The sequence below is a fragment of the Haliaeetus leucocephalus genome, unplaced genomic scaffold (genome assembly GCF_000737465.1).
Source record: "Haliaeetus leucocephalus isolate CR32 unplaced genomic scaffold, Haliaeetus_leucocephalus-4.0 Scaffold83, whole genome shotgun sequence".
NCBI lineage: Eukaryota > Metazoa > Chordata > Aves > Accipitriformes > Accipitridae > Haliaeetus > Haliaeetus leucocephalus.
Genome location: NW_010972519.1, coordinates 1,718,780 through 1,741,420, shown reverse-complemented (window position 1 = coordinate 1,741,420; position 22,641 = coordinate 1,718,780).

Here is a 22,641-nt window from a genome sequence, read left to right as displayed (position 1 = left end):
TGGTACTGTATCATTTGGGATGACTTTGTTGTGGTAGAGCAGATAGCTGAGTAATCAGGGTGTTTGTATTATGTTTTGCTGACTGATATCATTTCTAGCAATAACATTAATGTTCCTTTAAATATGAATTTGCAAAAGTCTGGTACACAGAAGTGCTTTAAAAATGTTGCCATGACATACAGGACAATTTTATATGGCTAAATATGTATTTCTAAAACAATGCTGTTGTCTTTGTATTTATGCTCTGCAAATTTAATAGAGTTGTCAAAGAGATGTCAAACAACAAATTTTTGGAATACATTTTTTAAATTAGCCATGAACCAAATATGAAGCACAAAATAGTTTTTGTTATCATGTACCACAAGAGACATTTTGTCTTTATGTGAAAATGCCAATGACTCAGTAAGAATGAGCATGAAAGGACTTTAAAGTAGCCACATAGTGTGCTGTCACAGTAAAGTAAAAACGGGATTCTGATATGTCTGATAGTCTGGGGAATTTGTTTATCACAGTTCCCTAGTGGAAAATTAATAATAAATTGCTACGGACATGAGTTACATTGTATTCTATTGGGTAACTGTGACAGAACCTGGGAGCTGGGATAGCCTGTGAGACAAAGCTGGTTTTGTGAGATTTCCAGTACTTCCTGGTTTCAGCTGGGACAGAAATAGTGCAAACATAGATCTGCCTGCCATATTTTTGTATTTCTGCTTGGAGGCTTCGCTGAAAGCAGGATGTGTAGAAACACAACATTGTTTTATTTAAAGTTAACCAAACATTCCTGAACCTCCAAACAGGTTTAGTTTGAGTTTGGGGAGGAGATCTGGGCATTTGGTTCAGTTCCTATTTTAACAGTTTGCTTAACTCTAGTATTAGGGCCAGATTTTGCTGCCTCAAGCCATGCTGCACACCATGGAAGTGCTGCCATTTACCAGGGCATGCCAACTTTCATGAAAAATGTAGGAAGAAATATAATAATCCACAGTCAAATTTTAGTCAAGAAATCTCTAAACAATACAATATTCTTATTTTGGGACACTGTAACAAAATTAGTGTGTTTTCCACCTTGAAGTTCATTTCATTGTAGTGCTCACATTTACACCTTGCATCTCTTTTCCCACCACTCTATACTTCACAATGTCAGTGGATAATGCCACTTCCAAAACAACATTTAGAACCCTCAATTGCATTTATTTCAGTAGGAGTTCAGCACCTAAATGCCTGATGGATCTGATCTCTAATTTTGCCATCAGTCTTATCTCAAGTGCAAGACTGGTGCCGGCCATAACCAAATGTGAACAACATACACTGAACTATGTGTAAGTGGACCAACAGTGAAAGCAGCATTGGCTCAGGTACAATCACTGGTCCCCCAAAATCCCAGTCGATGAGAGGTCTCGGCAAGGCTCCTGCATCACGTCCTGCATCTCCTGCATCCTTGGCCACAAACTGGTGCTGGAGGCAAGCTGCAAGACATTCCCACATGACAGAAAGGCACATCAGGTAGTCATCAGCTAGTTGCCTGCTCCCTAGCCATGATGAATAAAGATATCAAAAAAGCACCCACACAAAAAGACAGAGGTCCCTGACTGTAAAGATCCCAAGGTCTCCCTTAGCTACTTTTCCAGGAGGCTGCGTGTATGGCGTGGACTTGGGCACATACAGATTTAATCTTCACATCTGCACTTCAGCATAGGAACAAATGAAGCAAGCTTGGAAAGCTCTTTAAACACTTCTGAGTATTTTCTCCTTTGTAAGGGGAGAGGGAGAAAATCTTAAAATCCAATGAGTAGTCTCAGAAAACAGTGACAGCTACGTAGGATAAGAATGATGAGATACTACTATGAAGCTGCTAGGGTAGATTTCCAAACATTGTGTTGAGTGCATACTGGTTTAACATGCTCCAGAGTAAAGATCCATGTGGTTTGATATGGCTGTTTCAGCACAGAGCCTGAAACTGCGTACTGAATGAAATGATGCACATAGTTTCAGTATGATATTTTGTTTGAAGTAAGGACAAATAGCCCAGCAGTGCACATTTTGCAGGCATGAGTGAGTGACTGGTGGCCTTTCTGTTTAGCTACAGGAATATATGTGCCTTTCAGGAGGGGTGCTGCCTGCTGCCTCTGAGTGGAGGCTGAGCGTGTTGGAGGAGAGAATTACTCATCACCCCATCCATGGGAACCCACTTTCGGGTCCTTCCTTTCCTACTCTGCAAAGTGGGGCCAATAATTCTGCTTTCAACCTGCTCTTGTCTTCCTGATGGTGATAGCCCTGGGCCAACATCACCACCTCAGCCAGTGAGGCCCACAGAGTCTTGGAAGCATTGCTGAAATAGCACAAATGTCACAGGGGGGTTCCCAGCCTCTGCCTTAAAACGTGTAATGAAATTATGAGCACGTGTTATACATGTGGGCTTACCCTTTGCACCCCTGCATGCTCATGCAGTGCATGGGGTTGTTGCTTATGCGCTCAGCACCCGGCCATCACCAGTAACTGGGCTCAGCTCTGGCTTTGTTGATGCCAGGCAAAGGGGCTCACGAGCAAAAGGAAAGGAAAGCCTGCTGGGCTTGCTCTGCTCCCTGCAGGGGTTTTTCCCATGCTTTGACATTCCTGAAACAGCAGCAGCTGAGTTGCCAGCTCTGCATTACAGCCCGTGTCATGCTGAAGGAGATGGTTGGATTTCACCCTCTGCACTAAAATTATCCTTCAGGTCATGCCAGGGACCCAGTTTTGGTTTTGGTGGAGTAAGCATGGCTGCTCCCATCACCCCTGCCACTGCCCTCCTAACCTGACTGGCAGGGTTTTGTGCCCATGCCACCTGTCCCTGGCTGCCAGTCTGTGACAGCCCCCCAGGCAGCCAGACAGTGCTCCCTAGCCTGTCCCCACTGTCCCCTCTCCATCCCCCACTCCCCAGAACAAGCAAGGGTCTAGCAGGGACTTTGCTGTCCCCACACAGGGCTGGTGGGTCTTCTCCACTTTCTTATGGGGCTTGCAAAAGTGTGGGAAAAGCCCTTCCTTCTCTTCCCACTGTCGTGCCATTTTGAAATTCATTTTTGGTGTGGTTACTTCAGCTGGTTCCTTTCTTCTTTATATGACAGCTGCTTCTGTTAATTTCATAGGGCGATTTGTCATAGGGATGCTGAGTTTGGGGGTTTTTACCACCCTCTTGGTGCCAGGTAGCTGCCCTAGTTTATTGCTGCAATATCTCACATTCAGTGACTTGTATAGCGATAGACATTCTTGATGCTGGCAGCAGCTTGAACTGGTAAATGCACAGGGGCTGGAAATACTGAAAGTAATGATGAGTGACAGCAGAAATCCTGTTACTTGGTGGCCCAAGTGACTACCAAATACCACAACAGTGTTAAACCTCTGGGGAGGGGGCTCTGGAGAGGCTGTAGACACTTCACCCTGAGAAATAACCCACAACTCTCCAAAGGAAAATCAGGAGCTGTGCTGGGCAGCCCACACTGCATTTACTTTATTGAAGTAATATCTTGTACTAAATCCTGTATGCATCATCATGCATCATTCTTGAGCAGTTGCTTCACAGAGGGACAGAAAAACAGATGTTTTCTCCCAGCACCCTTCTACAGAAATGATGTAAAACTTAGTTATTGGCAGAAAATGTTGACTTTTGAATTAAAGAAATGGTATGTAGAAAGTTCCAAAGACTTGTAGTGAAACAAAAGCTATATCTATAAAGCAATCTGTAGTTTTAAGCTAAAGTTTTTCAGCCTTAGAATTTCTATTTTAAAGTAAACAAATAATGCAGCTTGTCAGAAGGACTTAACTCTGAGTAACTATTCTCCACTGGCATTCAGCTTTGAAAGAAGCTGCTTCTGTTGTGGGCTTGAAGAGGGGCTCTTGCCTAAAGTTTGACACTTTTTCCAACCATACCAACCGAGCTAATGAAAGAGATTGCCTTTTCCTACAGACCTTGTCCTGTCAAAAGGATGGGGTTTCTTCACTTGTGTGTATGCTTGGTACTCTGCAGATTTCCAAAGAAAGGTGATGGTTTATGCCAGCACAGGATCTGTCCTGGATTTTTTTAGTCAGATGTTCTTGCTTGAACACAGAGAAGGCTAAGAGCAACAAACAGTGTTCCTTATGATGGTAGAAAGCTTACCCAAACCAATGGCATTTTTCCCCGTTGCTGGCCTACTGGGACATCCTACACTGGAAATCCCATTCACGGGATCTATAAGGTTCACGTTCCATGTAGGCAAGAATGGGAGAAAAACAGCAATGAAAGAGCAAGGTGAAAAAAGAAGTGAGAGGAGGCAAAATTAAAGTATGTCAACACAGTGGTAGCCCAGAAACTAGTCAACAACACCCCCCAAAAAAGAGTTAAAAAAAAAAAAAAGGAAGAAGACAGAGAACCATCTTTGCCTGCCCCTTCTCAGTTTGTATTATGGATTTATGGAAAAAATATGGGGGACCAAATCCAAATTTAAAAGTTCCTAAACACCAGCATTTCTTTTCAGGCAATTCAAATCCCCGAAAGACCTGACCAGCCTGACAGAGTACCCGTGGGGTTTGGTCACATGGATGCTGCTCACTCAGTGCCCCATGGTCCCACGGAAAATAGCGCAGGGCTTTCAGGTGCCCTGCAGAGGGACAGAGGCTTTGGGTGGGCCTCTGCCTCCTCCTTGGGAAGGAGGCTTTGCGTGGATTTGACCTTTCAGGCTCACTTCAGGGAAGTACCAAACATTTGCACCTCCTGCTGAAGTGGATAGATTGAGCGCAAAATCTTCTCTAGCCAGTGGAAATCAACAGTCAGTGCTTATGACCCTGTTCTTTCCTTTCCAAGAAAAGTTTTCTTAACGGAGCTGCTGAATTTGGACATTGCAAGTGCCTAACGCCCTTCCATTTAATTTCCACCTTGTGCTAGCTCACACTGCCAGAATGATACTGCCCTTAGGATTATTTGTTCCAACAGTCTCACTCTTACAGATGTGGATGAAAAGGACAGATGGTCCCCTTGGGAAACATTAGGGGAAATAATCAGAGGGAGAAGACCAGAACGAAGCAAGGCAGGGCATGTTCCCATGCACCTGCTGCCTTTCCCATCACACAGGCCGCCGGAGCTGGACTTGCAAAATGGTCAATCACAAAACTAAGCCACAGGAAGCAAAGCCCTATTGCACTTCAAAGATTGGGGCTAATATTGTCTGTATTAGAGCAGCACTCACATGATGTCAGATACATTGCTTGCTAATGAAATCTCCCTCTCTGGAGGATCTTTTTTAAGAGCAGAAGGAAATGTTGGATATTGCCTCCACGGCGAGTCGCATCCCAGCCAGCCAAAAGCACCAGGCAAGGGTAGCCAAGCACAATACATCTTTAAAGCTTTCTCCTTTATTTCTACATGGCTGTCAAAGGGCTTTAGAGGAGGAAGACATATGTGGCATGTGTTTGGTCAGGTGTCTCAAGCACTACAATGAACTTTGGGCCACTTGAACCCGAGGGTGCCAGCAGAATCATTGCACTCAAGTGCCGTAAACAGCACTTGTTTTGTACTGAAAACCCTCACACTGCAGTGCCCTGCTGTGTAACAGCAGTTCATAAGAAAACATTTGGAATGAGATATAAACCCCAGATCTGGCCATCAGTGGGCATAGTTAAAAAAGAAAAGCCAAGGAATTGTGAAAGAAAGAAGACAGCCAAGTAACACCTGCACTTCCAAAAAAATTTCCATCTACATTGGCTAAAAGACAAGACCTTTTTTTTTATGTGGCAGTCAGTGCAATTATCTAGGAAATTGTTACTTCCACTCTGGATTGTTGCTAGATACAGCACAGTATGGGAATGTAATTAGTACAGCTAGAGCTAATTGTTTCAGGATGTTTTAGTTCAGCATTCATTTGCCTTGTGGGGCCCTTTGCAAAGAGAAAAGCACGGTCTTCAAACACTCTGACTACCAGTTTGTTTTCAAGGGTAACTCAAAGCAAAGGTTTTAGCTTATAAATTCCATAGAGTCTGAAATTCTTGCTACTGACAGACTGTCTTTTGCCTCAAAGCCCTCTGGACAGGGGGCATTCCTGACAAGGGAATTCATCTCTAGCCTCACTCTGCCTGCTGATCCATCAGATCCACATTTGGACACATGCAAAGGCCTGTCTCGTCACGCTGAGCTTGAACCAAAATACTGAGATTCTGTAACTAAACAGAGATAACCTGGGAGCTTTCTGTGCTCATTGCACCCATTTTGCAAATGAATTAACAACCAAGTGTGCACTAGAAGATTGTTTTCCTTAGTTTCTTTCATTAATTAAAAGAAAAAAATAAAAGAAGTCCCTTTGTACCTGAATAACATAATTAGTAATTTCATCACATTGACATTCTCAGGTGGTTTCACGTGGGCATTGAAAAAGCAAAATATTCAGTCCTTCATTACAGCTATCTTACAGGTGCGCAGGGATTCTTAAAGAGACGCAGTTGTCTTTTAGTGTCAGACAGCCACCTGGCCAGCCAACTCCTTACCCGTCTCAGCTTTACCAGCAACAACCTTCCTCTTCACTAAATGCCTGCAGAATTAATTTTAAAAATCATCAGCAACCTTTACTCATGCTCCTGGAGAGTAAAGCGTATCCCCCCACACAGCAGTGCGACTAACTGTATCACGTTGACCCATCAGCCTTTCACCTCTTCTAGCTTTCCCAGTGTCTCATCTGATTGGGCACTTTCTCCAGCCAGACTTCCACAATGGAAGCTCAGTTAATGTCTGCTGTGGATATTCTCTTCCCTAGGAGGCAGACATCCATTTTGAAAGTGACTGGACTGACACCACCAGCTTCACGTTCAGAGCCCACCCACACAACCCATCCATTACTCAGCTGGTCAGTGGAGGGCTGGATCTGTTAAAGAACAAAAAACAATGCAAGACTTCCTTTGCAAGGAGAAGACCTCACCATAAACAGTGTAGAAGCAAATGTCCCCTGGAACGGTGAGGAAATCATGCATGGTCTCTATGTCTCTGCAAAGTTCGTGCAGAGGGAAACAAAACCCTCTCTTCCACCTCTGGCATCACCACAAGCAAATAAACGTAGAGGGCATAAATGCCCTTTGTTACCTGAATGTACATAGGAGTTTTGGCGCAAATATACCAAACGGCAAGAACACTACCTTCCTTAGTCTTTCAGTACTCAAAATACTAAATCCTAAAGGAAAAGAGATTTGCCAGGGTTTCAGACAAGATCTGAACATCTTCCCACAAATCGAGGTAGACAACTAATTCTCAGGAAGGTCAAAGTCACAAATGAGCTCTGACAGTTTTACCCCATGGCTGAAGCGCATTTGGTATCCCACATAAACACGGCCGACTGTGCAGCTTGCTTTCAGTGGGAGAAGGGGATGTGACGGCAATAGCAGCAATGGGCTAGTTTTGCTGTTTGGAAGAGTTGCCATTTGCCTGGCTGGGCTTTGGGCATGGATCCAAATGTTCTAGGTCTGAAAATGACTGGCTTTTCCACCACACCAGGGTCACTTCTGCTCACTTCTTTTTCAAAGCCTCTGTTATTTCTATGGTGGTCTTTTGGCACCGTCCATCCCAGCCTATGGCTCTAGTTACGCTCCGGCTTTCCTCCAGGCTGAAGCTGCTGAAACCATCCTCTATTATCCCCCTGGAAAAGGGCTTGCGTCCCTGGTCCTCCTCTCCATGTGGCCTCACAGCTCTTAGCTCTGACACAGAGAGGGGACGGCTAATAGGGGTGGTTTCTGGGCTGCAGGGTTGGTTTCTGCCATGGCCTGAGAGAAGAGTAACAGCACCAGGTTTGTCCTTGGGAGCCGAGTGGCAGAGGATGCCTCGGGGACACCCAGCAGCTGGGCCCAGTGCATGGCCACCAAGGGCAGGGACAGCCCCCGGGGCCAGCACCCCAAAGGCCTTCCTCCGAAGGATGCTGGGCGGAGGGGCTGTGCGTGGGGGGCCCCGTCACCCCCGTGTCACCGTGCCACCACCCAGCAGTGCAGCAGTCACAATGCCCCGGGCCAGTATAAAAGGGGCAGCCTCCCGTGTCCCACTGCCAGAGCTGGCCCCGGGGCCAGCCCCAACACATCCAAGAGAAAGTCTTTGAGGAGCCCGTGGAATTACTTGGAGGGGGCTGACGGAGGAAGACTGGAGGCTGGACCAGGCTTGCTGGAGGGACCGCGTTCAAAGCTCGTCTGACAGATGGAAATCCTTCTCAGCTGGACAGCAGCGGCAAGACCAAGGGAATGCCTTCTTGAGTAGCCCTGCAGAGCCAGGGGCAGCAGCCGTAAGAATTGGGATGCAGAGATGTTGCCAGGGGTCCCGGTGCTTTGGAGCACTCACTGGCGTCCCGCCAGTTGCAGGAAGGATTCTTGCCCCCAGGGTCCATCAGGCCAAGGGCATTTGGCCACTCAGAAGCCCCTGAGATGGCTCCAGGTTGAGGGAGAATAGGGCTTGGGCATCTCCTGGGAGGCGTGACCAGCCTGGAGGACGAGGCGGCTGCAGGTCTTGCTCACATGCTCAGGGAATAGCCGATCGCCAGATCTGGGGTCAGGAAGGAATTTTCCCCCAGGGAAGATTGGCACTGGTCCCTGGGGGTTTTTTGCCTTCCTCTGCAGCATTGAGCATGACCATTTGTCAGGGCTCCTCCAGTCCATTTTGGTTAGGTTACTGCCTGCTGCTTGTGCCCCACGAAGATGGCCTCTCATGCCCTGCAGCTGGGGGGAGGAAGGCTTTTTTTCCCCCAGGGTGGGCTAGCAAGTGTCCCCGGGGTTTTTTTGCCTTCCTCTGCAGCACTGAGCACGGCCCCTTGCCAGGGCTGCTTTGGGCCATTTTAGCTAGGTTGCTGCCTGCTGCTCGTGCTCCACGAAGGTGGCCCTCGTGCCCCGCATCCGGGGGGAGGAAGTTTTCTGGCCCCACGGGAAGTGCCCAGGGGTTGCTGCTTGTCCTCTGTAGCACTGAGCACAGCCCCTTGTCAGGGCTCTTCTGGGCCCTTTCAGCTAGGTCCTTGCCTGCTGCCCTTGCACCTCCAAGGTGCCCTGGCTCTCTCGGGCTCTCTTGCGTGGTGCAAGTCTGTAGCGGGAGCGAGCTCTGCTCTTGCCTTGGCTCCACTTCCCCAGGGATTCTTGCCTGTGCAAAACAGCCCGTGCTTGGAAGGGCTCCAGGCTTGCTGCACCTTTTCAGCTCTCCCTGCGTGCAATACAAGAGCTGGGCAGGTACGAGACCGCTTTTCATGCATCACTGGCAGAGAAGCACAGTGGAGCAAGTTTTGGAAGGCAAAAAGTACGCTTGTCATCAACACATGTCATACTTTTGAAAATGCCACACACCACTTCTTTTGTGTGTGATTAGCACTGATCCTCATTCTCGCTTGTCAGGAAACAGTGACTGCTTGGCCTGTATTCATGCTGCCATATTATTTGAGTTTCTGCATCCTAAGTGAAACAGGACATTGGTTATAGTCCTTTCTTCTCAAAGGCGAAAAGAAACAAAATAATTTAGAAACAAAAGTGGAAAAAGAATTATAAACCAGGTGTGAGAATGTTTGGGATTTGCTTCTTTTTTCAATGCCAAAATAGAAATCCATGTGAAAAAAATCCTTTAACAAAAAAAAAAAAAAAAAAGAGAGAGAAAAATTACATTCTTAAAATTTTTGAGCTTGTTCTAGAAAGAGCCGCCTTTGTGCATCGGTCAGTTATCTGCTTTCCTGTTTCTGGCAAAGGTCAATATTCAACGGTTCATTTTTGTTTCTTCAATATCAGTTACATACTTTCAGGATTGTTGTATGAGCTGTGGGTTGACCCAGTGTCTGCCTCTGATTTGAAGGAGGCTGGGTTCAGCTGGCACCCCTTCTTTCGGCTCCAGGCGGTCCCATTGTTTGGGTTATTCTATATGGCAGGCTTCAGGAAGGATGTGTGGTCAAAATAAAGTATGCCCTATGAAGGAATGGTGTTTACAGACCGGCATGTTCATTCTCTGCAGCGCCTGGGAGAAGGGATTCACCAGGAAGATAAACAGTCCGTAATTCATGGTACTGCAAGAAACTCCACGGCAAACTTGCCTGGAGAGCTGGAGTTCATAGCAACTGCGCTGGACACTAACCATGCCATTAACTCCTTGTCGCTAGAGACATGTCAGTGAGCTAGAAATCGGTACTCCCCGTGCAGTCTCAATAGCACACGGCTCTCCACAAGATGTAGGGGATTTGTGACTTTCTGTAGCTCTCTGACTTTCCTTTGCCAGACTTCAAGTGATGTTTTTTCAAGCTAAACTAAGGATTGCATCAGCCTGCTCCTGGCTACGCTTGCGCATTGTGTTAAGGCTTGTGAGCACCGGCTCTGAAACAGAGTCAGAAAAATAAAACAAAATCCTGTTGCCACTTGTATCCTCCGTGTTGTGTGTCCTTGAAAGTGTTTTCAGAGCCAACCCCCACACACCCCCCAGGATTTCAGGCAAATAACAGTCTCATCGTTGACTTATCATGAGTGCAGGAGAATAGAATAGTTCAGCTGGGTGGGACCTACAATTATCATCTAGTCCAACTGCCTGACCACTTCAGGGCTGACCAAAAGTTCAAGCATGGTATTAAGGGCATTGTCCAAATAAATGCCTCTTCAACACTGACCGGCTTGGGGCATTGACACCCTGTCCAGGAAGCCTGTTCCAGGGTTTCAGCACCCTCTTGGTAAAGAAATGTTTCCTCATGCCAAGTCCGAACCTCCCCTGATGGACGCAGCTTTGAACCATTCCCACATGTCCTGGCACCGGGTACCAGGGAGAAGAGATCTGCACCTCCCTCTCCACGTCCCCTCCTCAGGAAGCTGTCGAGAGCAGTGAGGTCGCCCCTCAGCCTCCTTCTCTCCAAACTAGACAAACCCCAAATCCAAGTCCTCAGCCGCTCCTCAGAGGACACGCCTTCCAGCTCCTTCACCAGCTTTGTTGCCCTCCTCTGGACATGTTCGAGTCCCTTCACGTCCTTTTTAAATCGTGGGGCCCAGAACTGCACACAATAGCCATGGGGAGGCTGCACCAGTGCTAAATACAGAGGCATAATCACCTCTCTTGACCAGTGCATTATGCTGTGTTTGATGCACCCCAGGATGGGGTTTGCCCTCTTGGCTGCCAGGGCACACACTGCTGACTCCTGTTGAGCCTCCTGTCAACCAGCACACCCAGACCCCTTTCTGCAGGGCTGCTCTCCAGCCACTCCTCTCCCAATTTAGAGATGTCCGGTGTTACTGTGTCCCAGGTGCAGAATCCAGCATTTGTTCCTGTTAAACATCATGCCGTTGATGATTGCCCAGTGCTCCAATCTATCCAGATCCCTCTGCAAGGACTCTTGTCCCTCGAGAGAGTCAACAGCACCTCCCAGTTGAGTATCACCAGCAAACTTACTAATGGTGCATTCAACTCCTGCCTCCAGAGCATTGATAAAAGCATTGAACAGAACTGGCCCTAGAATTGAGCCCTGAGGAACGCCACTGGTGACTGCTCACCAGTCAGATGGAGCCCCATTCACTTACAACCCTTTCAGCCCTGCCGCCCAGCCAGTGCACTGTCTACCTGCTCACTTCGCAGCTGGACAACTTGTCCAGAAGGATGCTGTGAGGGACAGTACCAAAAGTCTTACTAAAATCCAGAAGAACTACATCCACTGCCTTCCCTTCATTCACTAGGCACGTGATGTTATCATAGATACATATCAAATTTGTTAAACAGGACTTTCCATTTGTGAACCCATGTTGACTGTGCCTGATGATTGCATTGTCCTTTAAAGGCCTTTCAATATCACCCAATATGTTTTTCTCCATAATTTTTCCAGGTACTCAGGTTAGACTAACAGGTCTGTAGTTTCCTGGGTCTTCCCTTCATGCCCTTCTTGTAAAGTGGAATAACATTGGATAGTTTCCATTCACCAGGGACCTCTATTGCATAAAAACACCTGGTTCCATCACTATGCTTGCTGGAGTAGCATAACTGGCTAGCTAGGCTACAAAAAAGGGAGTTTGAGAATGCTTTCAAGTATATAGCTCTTGTCCATTGGTTGTAATGGTAATATGCTTGTAATACAACCTTCTGTGAAGAGCACCTGGATTACTGCATTATTTAATTTTTTTAGAAAACTAAAAGCTTCATTTTTCTGTTTCTTTATGCAAGTATGGAGCCAAGGACAATTTAGTTGGACTTACAAATCTTCCTCATACCAGTCAGATCTTGGGAGATTAATCCAGGAAGTCCATTTTCTTATTTTGTTGACAGACAGTGAGAAGTTAGTCTCACCCATCAGATAGCAGAAGTATTTAGCTTCAGATCAGACTTTCAGCCACATGTTTTCCTGTCAAGTATGGCAGGAAAGCAGACACCCCAGCAGACAATTCAAGCTTGACAATGCAACAGTCGGTAGCAGGAGCCTCAAGGGCTCTGTAATCTGCAGATGGGCATGAAGGAGCATCGTGAAAGAGTCTATCAAATATCTTTGGTTCCAGGTCCAATATGGCAATGATCTGGGCTCCTTATTTGTTCATTGTGGTGGGGTTTTTTCCCTTGTGAAATATCTTTCTGGAAGACTGGAAAACTCTAAGAAGAAAAACTGGTGTTCTAAATTTATGCAGTTCTTGGAAGAGCACAGGCCTGTTGGCTCTATAGTTCCTAGTATTTCTTCCAAGTTATCTGCAGTAGCTGCAGAGCTCAGCTGCCACCCTTTGAAATTGAAGTTTAAGCTTATACTTCCCCATTGAAAGTCCTTCCTTCTCTACCCACCCTATGTCTGGCCTCTGGTCCAAGCTCTCTCATACCACTTTGTTTTTCCAGTTACTCCATCCCACTGCTTCCATTTTTTGAGTATTGTAAAACACTCACAATCGTATTGTAGACATTCCTCTTACGGTACTCAAATGCTTCACCCCTTTTCAGATGGCAGCTGAGAACACCTGACCCCTCACTCTTAACAGCGTATTATATTAGAGATGCATGTTATAATATATACGTACAATACAAGGATAATATATGTAACTGCCAAGTATGAAAGCACTAATCATTATTACTGTGGTTATTTACATAAGAACTATTGTTAAGAAGACTGTTCGTCTTACATGCAATGGTTATAACACCATGTTTGGAAGTTTCCACCACTGCTATGATCATTATATTAAGTTTTTCCAATTTTATTCCTTTATTTTCCTTTTCCTATAAAGCTTTGTTTCAGTCTAACATTAAAAAAGGTTGACATCTCCTCATGAAACTCATTTCTATTTTGATGCTCCTTTGTAGCAAATCCTGGCAAGGATCTCAGTGAATGTGATGCTCTGTATCACTGTATACACCCTTAAAATACATTTATTACAGAAAGCTTTTCATTTGAACTCCTGCTGCCCTGGTAGGGGTCTTCCTAAGTTAAACACGGCATCTCCAGGAAAGAAGTCTTTGCAGATGGTGTGAGCTCATTCTCATTCTCTGTTTAGCTTTGGTATTGTTTCCACAGGATCTAAAGATGGACTTAAGTTAAAAAGCAAGTGGAAGGCTAAATCACCAGGGAGATGGAAAATTGTTTTCATGAGATCTATAAATCTTCTTGAGACATTCTAAAATTACAGATAGCTGCCTTGGCCAGGTTTGATGCTAGCAGTCAAGAAACTAAGCACTAATTTTACATTTTTAAACTGTCTTAAAATGGGTTTATTTTTCAGTTGGAATGTGGATGACTCACAGCAATCAGGAGGCCCAAAAGACCGTGCACCAGATCCTTGCACGGCGCAAACCAATGTCAGTCCACAGCATCCAGTGGAGCTACGCTGGCTGGCGCCAAGTGAGCTGCTGACTGTTACCTACCATTTGCTAGGCATGAAATCCAGGCAAGCAACCCTTTAGGGCCTGGGGATGCTGGGGAGCTCCGAGGGCCGTATTAGAGAGCTACTCGTTATATAGCCCGGCTCAGTTTTATCTCCATTTTCACTGACCTCAGCAGTGGTGTGTTGGTCAATTGCCTCAGAAACAAAATGTGACTCCCCTCAACTTTGCTGGTCTGTGCATGCAACTACCCCAGGGGACATGTGACGTGACACTGGTGAAGTGACCTCATAACACTGAGTGCTGACATTGGCCCCTCTCTGGCATGATGAAAGCAGGATGTTTTCGCATAAGTAGTGAACGAGCACACCCTTGAATTTACTGTCATTTCCTTGCGACCCTGCAAGGCACAGTAGACGCCAGTGCTGTCCACAGTTGCATAAACATACGCCATCAAAGACCTGGAAGCCACACGCTGGCACAGTGCACAGGCGGTGCTTCTGGTCTTGTAATTAATGAACTCCTGGCAGGCGGCTGCTGGGAGCTCAGCATCCCCTAATGAACACATGCCAGACCACGCAGGAGTGGCACTCATTGCGGTTAAAGACGTGGCTCCAGCAAAAAAGAAAGCGGAAGCAAACAGCAGCCTTCTGCCAATAAGTGCATTTCATAAGGTCAAGGCTCAGGAGCTGTGCAAACTGGTGCTCTGCACAAATTGGATTTTCTTCACTCATGCTCAGCTCAGTGTTCATCAGCATCGCTCACGGTTTCCATGACGTTGCCTGGGTGTCCTGTTTGATGCACAGACCCCATGGGTCTAATCTCTGCACACCTGGAGCACCACAAAAGGTAGTCCCAACCCAACAAATAGAAAAGGTAATGTTTGGCTTCCCAAATTGTCATGCACATACAGGTGCGCATGTTAATCCAAGAGGTCCCTGTTGCTTGATGTTTCCATACAATGTAGTTTGTGGCATCCTCTGTTAATAATCTGGATAACCAGTTCCACTTGGATGAAATGCCTTGAAAGGACCCATGCTTAGGCCATGGGGATGTTTGTAAGGAAGCCAGGGGAAGACCTGACCCAGAACAGCAAAACTGTGATAACCTACTGAAAATTCCAGTGCATAATACTGTGCTAATACTAGGTCATCACGATACTGAGCTACACATCTGTTCAAGGTGAATGAACTCAAAACAAGACCCAAACCCTAACTGGACAACTGTGAATGGGCACCTTCAAAGTCAAGCCCAAAGGTTAACCCAAGGCCATCAAGGTAACTCCAGAGCAAGCTTTACCTTCCTGGGCAAGGACTGTCCATTTCTTTGCCTTTATGGCACACAGCATGCAATGTCTCAGACAGAACTGGAGATCTGAAACGCGGCATGTTTGCTCTTACTTGGTTCTCAGCACCAGACTGCACAGGGCGAGCAGGAAAATGTCCCACTGTGATGCCTTGCCTTTGTGAAAGCTGCTGGCACACAGACAAGGCACAACGGATTTCCTGGAATGATTTGTTCAAATGAGAATTTCTCTGGCATAAACTCAGCAAGTCTTGCTCCTAACCCTTACTTATTCGGAGCGAGCATAGCTTTGGCCTGTTTAATACCTCCATGTCTAACACCTAAGTTCTGGTTGATATTCATAACCATTAATCATCTTCAACTTTCCAGCATTGGAGATGCCTTGCTACTAGTTTTAAAGTCATGGTAAGCATTAAGAAACCAAATCACCTTGCTATTTGTGGCTTGAATGGATTTGTAGTGTTAGAAATCATGCTTAACCTCTTCTTTTCTGTCTGCCTTTGCTTATATTGTCAATTTAGGAAGAAAATTTAGATAGGAGTTATTGCTATTTCAGTGAGAGAAATGCACAGTGCAGATGTGCCTATGAAAGAGGGCAAAGCAGCCACAGGTAGCAGACATACATAACTGAGTAGGAATTCTTTTTACATTTAATTTGGAAAGTATCACATATGTTGAAAAATAACCTATAGCACAATAATATTTAGTTCTGCCTTCTGGAGAAAACCTATGCAAGCAAACAGGCATTTAGGCCAAAGACTTTGTGACTCATTTCATATCTCTCTCATAAAAATAAACAAAATATTTCAGTTCAGCAGGAATTTTTAAGTTCAGTATCTGTAAAAAAACAACAACAACAAAGCCATAAATTTAGGATTCTCGATTAAAAATCACTCTGATACATGCATAATGTGGACAGTTTTGATAGGATTCATTGTACTCAACCTTAGATACCAGCATGGGAAGCTCCACATCTGGCTGAGCAATCTTAGTTCCCCTCAGAGACAATGAATAAAAAGAGGTATTTTATGGAGTGAGCTATGTGACCTGTGTGAGAAGTCTGCTTTAGGAGGAGGCAAATCAATCTCTCAAAACGCTTATTTATAACCTTGGTTCACTAAACAGTAATCTCTTCACCCAGCTGCAATGCAGGTAACTTTGCTGACATCTTCCTTGGACCACATGAAGCTTGTCTCTGTTTTCCACTATTGTTAAAGGAAATGGTGCAAAGTTCCCAGATTTAGGCGCTCAAACTCAGATTTATTTTTTGTGCAAGTATTATTGCCTCATTCTGCATATTTTAACAAGAGTTGCTACAATTTTCCCTTTGGATAGTGATACAAGTCTTACATTGTGTAGTGATTCATTTCCTAGATCTTTTTTTCATCATCCTTTATCATATAACTGATTTCTTGGGGTATTATTATTATCTGATCCAAAATTCTAACTTTTTAGTCTGTAGCCAGGCTTTTCTTTTACTTACATATGGAGCAAATACTCCTACAGCTGAGGATAAAATGGGACTTTTTTGACTTCAATGAGAAAATGACTGTTTTCTCCTCTCCTAAAACCCGAGGAGGCAAATACCATGTATTTGCTAATCTCTGCAGTGTAATGTCTTTGTTCAAACCACTTTACAAAATTAAAGCTTGTCAGTGTATAGATATGGATCTTAAGCTTAGTTTACAGCCAACAATCTTTTAAAAAAATTGGTAAATGAAGCCAAATTAATGACACACAAGTTTCAAAATTCAGTTTCTTAAATTTGTATTTAAGCACTTACAAGATAATATCAAAGACTGTGGTTTGTTCAATATTCACCCCTGAAAAAAAAAACCAAAACATTGCTATTTCAAATGCCAGTAAATTCACTTGAAACCTAACTTCTGTCATTAACTTCCAAAAATTAGAGTCAAGACTTTGATAACTTTAAAAGTAGGAAATGCAGTCCTTTCTACAGAGGATCCTGGGAGATCCAGCTTCAATGCTATAATACTCTATACCTAAAAGTTATTTTATAATATGTTTTAGACTCTTTAAACTACATTTTTGTTATTCTTCAGAAATGTACGCAGATCTTATTAAGAAAAAAATAATTCTGTAAGTTCTACTTACAGATATAGACAATTATAATTTCTTATTAAATTGTACAATTCCTTATGTTAATGAACAGATGGTTCTGTCTACTACAATATGTGTTGAGAGTGGAACTTGCACTTCTTTGCTTGTGTCTTATAAGCCTTTATTTCACACTACAATACCATATTTTTTAACTTACAAGACAGTGAAAAGAGCTGCAGTGCTAAAAAATGGAGAAAGATCAAATTTGAGTTGCCTTAAAACAGTGTTACCAAAAAATTCACCTTGGAGTCCATATTCTACACACTGAGCATTGGCTCACTGAAATAAAAACCTTAGGATAAAAGAAAGCAAGGGGAGGTTGGACAGGCTAAGGAAATGAGGACAAGAAAAGAAAGAAGAGAAGAAAAAGAATGGGATCTTGGAAGCAACACCTTACGCACTGCAGATCCCAGTTTACATTTCTCCTGTCTTTGGGATGTTCAGTTCTAGGGAGTCTTCTAAAAGCACATACCTCCCAGTGTTCCCAGTGAGTTAGTAAGCAATATATTGACTCCCAAATATGAGTTATGTCTCTCTCACACTGAAAATTACTGCTAAGTAAAGGTGATGGAAGATTTATATGCCTACATAATAATGCATTTGTTCTACTGCAGTCAGGATATGTGCTGAAACCTAATGAAAGCACTGGAAAGATGTCCATTGACTTTAAAGAGATTTGGATCTGGTCCTGAAGTGGTAAAGAAAAAGTCTATCCCTCCTCTCCGCTCCTCCTTCTAAAATAAATTGTGAATGCAATTGCAGTCATGCTGGAAGACAGTTATTGTGGTAACAGAATAAGAGATAACAAACAGGCAACCTTGTACCTCAATGCTCTTGGCTTGTGTATCACACCCTAACAAACACACACACAGAGCAGTATTCTTGCTCACTTAAAAGATTTAATTATTCCTATGTCTCTCGTGGTTGGTTCACTGTCCTCTTGCTTTACTTGGCATTAGCATCCTGCTGCGTCTCTACCTGACAGTCTTACGGTTTGATCTCCTCTTTGCACTGAGCCACTACATTTCTCCACTGACTTTTTGTCCTGGTTTCAGCTGGGATAGAGTTAACTGTCTTCCTAGTAGCCAGTACAGTGCTATGTTTTGAGTTCAGTATGTGAAGAATGTTGATAACACTGATGTTTTCAGTTGTTGCTCAGTAGTGTTTAGACTATAGTCAAGGATTTTTCAGCTTCTCATGCCCAGCCAGGGCACCTGACCCAAACTGGCCAACAGTGTATTCCATACCATGTGAAGTCCCATCTAGTTTAGGAACTGGGAAGTGGGGGCGGGGAATCGCCGCTCGGGGACTGGCTGGGTGTCGGTCGGCGGGTGGTGAGCAATTGCCCTGCGCATCATTTGTACATTTCAATCCTTTTATTACTACTGTTGTCATTTCATTAGTGTTATCATTATCATTATTAGTTTCTTCTTTTCTGTTCTATTAAACCGTTCTTATCTCAACCCAGGAGTTTTACTTCTTTTCCCGATTTTCTCCCCCATCCCACTGGATGGGGGGGAGTGAGTGAGCGGCTGCATGGTGCTTAGTTGCTGGCTGGGGTTAAACCACAACACTTTTTCAGCTATTCTTTGCCACGCTTTCAGACTCTGACAGGAACCTCAAATACGGAGCGTCAAATACTGACAGCTCTTTTGCAGCCCTTGCTTTGACATGTAGGCAGGTATGATGCTACCGCAGGGTTTCGCCTGCTGCTGATACACCAGGCGTTGGCCTGGAGCTTGCCCAGCCCTGAGCCAAGGGTGGCCTGGGCCAGCGGGAGGGGGGCTGTGGCAGCCCTCTTTAGCCACAGCCCACTGGCAACATGGCAGAAATAGGCTTTACCACAGCACGGGTATATGCTGCTGTTTATAATTTATCTGAAACAAGTGAGTTCATAAAGGTATAACTGAAAAAGGCCCATGAACCTCTTTTCCATCCCCCTGCTCAGTGCAGGTCACAGGCTGGGTTACACATACAATGCACAGAGTTGAAGGAAAATTTTGTCTGGGTGCTCAAAACCTTTTTTATCTCACCCACGCTACAATAACTTGTCCCTGTCCAACGGGAATGCAGGGGCTGGACAGGCTTCCTGCATCGTGCTCCCAATGTCTCCTGGCTCAGGAAGTGACAACATCTTGAACTAATTTTTTTAAATGGGGGTTGATTTTAAGCAACATATTTTCCAAACTTTTTTTTTTTTTTAAATGTAGGTCTAATTCTTTTTTTTCTCTTTTTCTTCTTTTTTTTTTTTTTTTTTTTTTTCAACCTCTTGGCAGATGAGAGAATTCTGTGCAGGGCCTTGAACGAAGGACTCTCAGGGCAGCCAAAGACATCAGCAACATCTGCCAGCCACCTCTGGAAGGCGGGAGCATCGCCGAGGGCTGGACGTAGGCTCCTCCATCAGCAGAGCCCTTAGCCGCAGACAGGGTCAGTAACCACAGCCCAATCTGCTGCTCTTTCCACAGCAGACAGTTGTCCTTTTCCACATGGTCAGGTACATTGCTTCTGGGACAAATTTGGGGGTTTTCATCACCAGCAGTGAGGGGGTGGGAGAGAAGCTACATCCAGATAAAGGACCATCACGTGTTGGGCTGGAGTAGAAAGGTCTCCTGTTAGCCAGGCTGCGGATGCAGGGAGAGGTTTCCTCTGTAGTTTCTCCTCCTGGATGTTAGGAGCCTTTTGAAGAGTGGTGAAATGGGCAGCCAAAGTTTCCTCTCCCCCTGTGCCTTCCCACCTTCGTGCAGCCACTCGTGGGGCTTCCTTGGCACACCATGAGTCTGCATGACAGGGAGGAGGACTTGGCCAGCTCCAGCTGCCTCAGGCTTGTTGGCTCACCTTGCATGGAAAATGTATGAAGTGCCAAATTTCATCCACTGTGTCCATTTTGCCAGCCCCAAGCATTCAAACATTAAGAAAAATGCTCCCACATATAATAAGAGTTATAAATAAACCCCCTAAAATTAAAGTGTGTGAGCTTGCCAGCCGATGTGCAATTGTTTCATTGCAACTCATGGTTGGACACTCCTGGTTGGACACTCCTGCATGCCAACGGGGACAAAGTTTCCTGGAGGGATTTTGCTTTCCCTAGGCTTGCCTGGTGCAATGTGGTGGTGAAGATGCTGCAAGACACCCCGTGGTCCCCACCAGCAGGACAAGATGAGGCCCCACGCCATGGGCAGGGCTATCGCCTATTGCAGTGCTCTGGAGGGCAAACCCAGATTCTTCGCATAGATTCAAGCTTTTCTCACTTTGTGAAATTTTCCACCTCCTTTGCAGACAGACTGCTCTGGCTCTAGGCTGGTTTCCATGAGACTGGATGGGAATGCTTCACAGCAGCAGGATCTTTTATTGCTGCCTTTTGTATTTTGCCCAGACAGCATTCCTCTGTCCATGTGCCCAGTGTCAATGATTGTAGATTTTTCTTTGGTGCGTAGAGTGCTTTTATCTTCCTGGAAAGCAAGCTCCAAAGACTATGACTGACAGGTAGCTGATATTTAAGCAAGGAAGTGCTGCTGAGGACAGGTTGCTGTGCAGCGAGGTCTGGATCCTGCCCTGCAGCAGAACGGCATTTGCCACGTGGCTCCTTTGAGCAGCTGAGAGTAGGTCCTGACATCCAGCCTAACCTCTGTGGGCAAACAAGCAGGCTTCCTGAAGCAAGGAAGAGCTTTTTAGCTAGATTTGGTGTTTTATCCAAGGACAGGAAATTCATAAGAAGTATTTGCCCAGAGAGCATCTTGGTTATGGCCAGCTTTCCAGTCCCAGTAAAGTTACAGCCCCACTTTTCCACATTAGTCTTATGTCTGTCCCATGCCTTAACCCCTTATATTAGGCAAAACTAGGCTGTAGCTAGTTTTAGCACCTCCACCTCTCCAGCAGCTAAGATAGAAAATAGTTGTTTGAAACAACATAATTATAGTTTCACCCTGTAAGCTACATATTTTTCATTGTATATGTTGCTTTACACTCACAGACAGTTTTTGTCCAGGTCTGCCGACAAGCATTAGTCTGTAAAGGTTTGGGCTTCTTAGAGAGTGGGTCAGTTTGGGGGCTGGGGAAGGGAAGTTTCCCATAAACATTAATTGCATTGCAGCTGAGATAATAGGCTCAGGCTTCCTACAATAAAATGTTAACTATGGTAACAAAACAGAAGACCTCAGAATGAGCTAGGACGCACATTTAATATTTAGAGATTATGCATACAAATCAGATGGTACTATACCAAAATCTTGCTCAGAGTGAGCATGCACACCAGGGACCTTGAAAGAATTGCACCCAGCCCTTGGTTTAAACTTAAGAACAAAGTGGGGAAAAGAAGCCAAATCAGCAGTTTTGCATTAAGAAAGAGGGGAGAAGTTTGTCATGCAAGGCAAGTGGCAGTTAGCTCAGCACCAGACGGGAGGGAGGGCTCAGGCTTTGGCTGTGCAAGCATTTCTAATGAAAGAAGCATGATCAGGCAGTGTGTTTTGGTGCCTAGCTAATCGTTTCACGGCAGACGTTTTCATCAATTATTCAACTACGTCAGAGCATCTTTCGCCAACACTGCCACTGAACTTCACATAAACCCCTAGAAATCTGTTGGGAAACACTCTCGTTACAGGTCTGTGCATCATTACTTGTAGCAACAGCAGACAGGAGCACAGTTTTAAACTTGCATTTTTGCCATTATAGGATGCAGATGTCCAGCATTTCAGAACATTCTTTTTTTTTTTTCCTGAAATGCTTGGGATCTGGTAGCCTCTAGCCCTGCAAAAACATTTTAAAATGTAATGCATTTTTAAACACCGCGGGGCTGTAGCAATTAGCGGACGCAGCAGTTTTGGCAGGAGACAATGCAAATTCTTCACTTCACCAAGTTCAGCCCCTGCCACTTAAAGCACACACAACCTGGCTCCATGCAGATGTAAAATGCTGTGTAAATACAAAGAGCTGAACAGGGGGTGAGGGTTGCAGTGCCTGAGCTGTAGATAGGGATGATGCCTCCCAAGAGTGACAGACCCTACTTCTGCCTCTCCTCCCTGCTCCCAGCAGCAGCAGGATGATTGAGCTGGCTTCTTTAGAGCTTCTGTCTTGATTCCCTCTATGCTTTGGGATCTTACCTGTGCAAAATTGATTTGCATTGATGTAAAAAGAAAAGAATTGCAAAACTGGCTCATTGCCATATGATACTGGTACCTATGAGACAAATGAGCATCAAAAGTATCTTTTAGGTTCAGGTAGCCTTTCGACTTCAAAGCACATTGCAGGTGGCTGAATGAGATGGAGCTAAGAATCTCATGCTCCATGGTAAGATGTAAGACTGTATTTCATGCACCTGGAAATATTGAGATCAGGGTCAGCAGTGGGATCATGCCAAGCAAAGCTCTCAAACTCAGTACATGGACACCTACAGCTACCAGTAAGAGAAGCTAAACTCTGGGGGCATCGCAGATGTCTCCTGCAGGTATGTTACATCAGGGGGG